Source organism: Apteryx rowi, unplaced genomic scaffold, assembly GCF_003343035.1.
Source record: "Apteryx rowi isolate R43461 unplaced genomic scaffold, aptRow1 scaffold_217, whole genome shotgun sequence".
Lineage (NCBI taxonomy): Eukaryota > Metazoa > Chordata > Aves > Apterygiformes > Apterygidae > Apteryx > Apteryx rowi.
In genome coordinates this window covers 379,958-383,950 of record NW_020448497.1, presented here as the reverse complement: position 1 = coordinate 383,950, position 3,993 = coordinate 379,958, and positions in this window count along the sequence as shown.

Here is a 3,993-nt window from a genome sequence, read left to right as displayed (position 1 = left end):
CCAAAATTATGCTGATGATCAGATCTTGGTTCAGCTAATCTGCATTACTGAGACAGTGAAACAGAAATACTCATTTGAAAGAAGAGGAAAGATATTACAGAGCTGTCAGAGTTAAAATGACACTACAAATCACAGTACTGCATACATATACACACACAGGTTTAGCACAGGCAGAACCTGTACAGTCATGGTAAGAATTTTAAGTGCTACCAAAACATAGAAAGGTCAGTGGTACTGCAAATATTTATACAAATAATTAAAGGTTTTAAATTCAGACGTCTTCCCTGAATGCCYCTAAACATTTCATCATTAGACTGACTTACTATCAACTATAAATACCTGTAAGATTTTCCATAAAAACTACCAGCCCAGTTTTCAAAGGTGGCAACCACCTATTCCAACTTCGGAATTTTGAAAGAAATTTGAAAAATTTTGAAAGAAAGTGCTTCTCACTCTATTTTATTTGATTTCCTAAAAATATATGTCAAGAGGCACAAGCTGCACAAGAAACAACATAGCAGAGGTGAAATTACAACTTTGAAATTTCTTACACGGAATACAGCAACTTTCGTGATACATGCAAGGTRCATGTGTCCGTTTAATATTAATGCTATACATATTTCTCTTCTACTTAAATCCCTTCTTTTAGCCTAAGGTGAGAAAGAAACTCTCCCAAGATATGGCCTTTATTTTCATGCTGATAGTTTTTGCAACCACTGGCCTAATACATATCTTGAATTGTAATTTAAATAAACTCAATAGACAAGAATAAGACACCACAGTGTAATTCTCAGCAGCACAGTCTTAAATCCCTAATGATCTAATTAAATCCGGACTAAAGAATGCTGTAGTTGGTTTTTGCTTCCTCAGGTAACTCAAACCTAATAATATAAGAAAATATATAAGATTAGGCATTAACATACATCTTTACAATAAATTCTAACTATAACATATGGCACACAATTTAGAATGATGAGTTAAGAAGAATACAAGATTTCCAAATTTCTATAATATACAGAATAGCAAATCATATATTAGCTTGTATTTGCAAGCATCTCCACTCCTTGTCAGACTTTACACAAATTAAATAGAGCTAGATAGAGAGATGGATTAAATTTAATGAAGGATCTAGATATTGTGAAGTTTGGTTTTATTCTCATTTGGAACAAGCCACTCACACAAAACTTCCAAATTCTCTGCAGCTGAGTGATACAATTTCGGAAGCAAAAACTCAGAATACTTTTTCTTACCAACAGTATTGGTTATCTCAAATACTACCCAGTATATGAAGTATCCACTATCCTGCGTTATGGGAAAGATCCAATTAGTAGATATTTTATACATAGGTAGAGAGACTTAAGTCATAGGGGGCTTTTGTAGATCATTCTGTAAATATTCGAAGAGACCAGTGACATTTACATTTTCAAATATTTTCATATGAGTTTTTGCAGCAACTAAATGTAACCTAACAAAGGCAAAAAACAAAACAAAAAAGCCAGTGTGACAGGCACTATAGGGATTTTGCTTTTTCCTTGTTAAGGGAAAGTCTGAGTTGGCTATCAATTTTATACCTATACACTTTTTAAAGGCACCTCCTGCCTTAAATATTTATGAAATAGACACATGATCAGGTGCAACAGCTACATGAAATAGCCACAGGTAGAAAAGGAGGATAAGGAAGTAGTAAAACAAACATCTTCTACAGGACACTGGTATAATGGCATTGCAGACTGGGCAGCTCTTCATTATCCCACATGCCATGGTGGGTCATTATTTATCTGCAGCAGCGTTACTCTTGGCTGCTATGCCTGCACCCTGATTCATCTGCATAAATAGTATGATTCAAATTCTGAAACAGCAGTTGAGATGAAAACCCCAAAGGACAATCCAGAAACAAGAAGATACTCACGTATTCCTGTATTCCCTCTCCAATTAAGGAAATGAATTTACCAAGTCAGACATAACGGGGAGGAAAGATTGGGCAACACAGGGAAAAGGAAATAAGAGGAAAAATACCCTAGAAAGAACATAGGACACATTTATCATCAATGTTTTAAATTAGCACATCAAGTTATCTGCATCCAATTGCAGTCATGAAGCATACTGCATGCGAAAAATATACAATATACTGGCAAAAACAGATTAGATTGCCATACCCACATCTGATATAACAATCCATTTTCAACATCTGGCAGTTTCTTCTTAATGTCCCAAAGCAAATGCAACCTAATTACCCTGTGGTCTTTACTCTCATTATTTCCTATTGACTGTTCCAACTTAATCTAGAGCTAAAAGCTTTGGATCCATTGCACATCATCTTCTGGCTCTTAAGCATTTTGGAACCTCTTCTCTCAAGACAGCCTCTAAATTTACATGCTTGCTAACAAGAGGTGACTGGTTAATAGTTTGAAAACTGGAGGCATTAAATGCTAGGAGAATACCTATGTTTGCTCACCTTAATATCAATATTTTCAAAGGATAATCTTAAATCAAGCTGTTACAATTATTCTGCTGAAAATATCCTGTAGCTTTATTGGTCGGTTTGATTAACCCAATACATCTGCAATTTCATTGCCTGTAGTAAGCAGGTGTACTCTGAAGATTCATGATTTACTGCAAAGACTATATTCAATTTTAATATCTTACTGAAATTGAAGGGATGACTGGGACTATTTTCCTACCCTATAAAGCTTAAAATTTGCAATAGGCATTAGTTCCAACCTCCATACAGTGTGTACTATCAATACATATATATATACTATCAATACATATATATAACTAAATAAGAAAAAGCTTATGAAACATCACTTTCGTACAGGCTGTTTTATATATAACAACAGGGGACACACAAAACCAACACCCAGAAAAGACATCGAAGGAAAAGCAGAAAAAGGAAAAACGCATTTGTGGGTATACAACGTGCTAGCATTGCCCTCTCTTTTAGAATTAATTGCTATCCTAACTTCTGTGCAACAAGGATTGAAATAGTAAAATATTCTAGCACATTACAATATTATATACATAGACCTATGAGGCATTTAAATTCATTTATTTTACTGTAGTTCTTATGTTTCCTGCACTAGAACATGATAAGATTTCTGTAGTGCCCTCCAGTTGAGTAAATAAAATACATCTTTTACAATTCTTTCTTTCTCCTTCTTAAACTCAAAGATCTTTTACTACAACATCAAGCAAAGAAATCCTACCCAAACTGAGAGAGTAACATTTATTTCCATTTTGTTCAATGTGCCAATATACCTTAAAGATCCTTTAAACAGAAGACCTAAAAAGTCATGCATCAACAACCATCATGACCATTCAACACAGGTTAGAAAGACCCAGCAGAACCCCCGCCCAAGAAAGCCTGGAGTTACCAAAGGCTTAGTAATGCAACTCTAGCGCAAACCCAGCCCCTCCACAGCACACACAACATCACCGCTGAGCGGGGGGTTACTGAACACAAAGCAACAGTCTCTTGGAAATCTACCTAGATTGGTGGGTACGCAACAGCAAACTTTCCATGCAAAGAGCTGCTCCTGCTGCTCAACAGGATACACTGGGAAAGAATGTTCCTTCCTACAGGCCTTAACAGAAACTGGAATCATTTCTTCTCTYGTACTGGCTAAAACTAGAGCAAAATCTAATGTAAACTTTTATAGAAATTATCCATTATCAGCAGAAAAACACAATGGAAAAGATTACAGATCACAACTTTTCTAGACAGCTAGTTCAGTATCTCCTCCCAAAATCAGATTTCTGTAATATCTTGGCACAGAATGATTTCTCATTCAGCCACCTACCAATTTCTTAAATAATTATTATTTCTTCTCTCAGATTGGCCTCTACAGTGAACCAGAATACAGAGACAGGAACATTCAAGTGTAATTCTGACTGAGCCGTAACTCACTCACCTCAGTTTTCTGTAACTTTTGCTAGCTGGCAACTACTGTCCTAATTAGCAACTAAAACTGCCTGTTTATTCAGCTGCTGGGG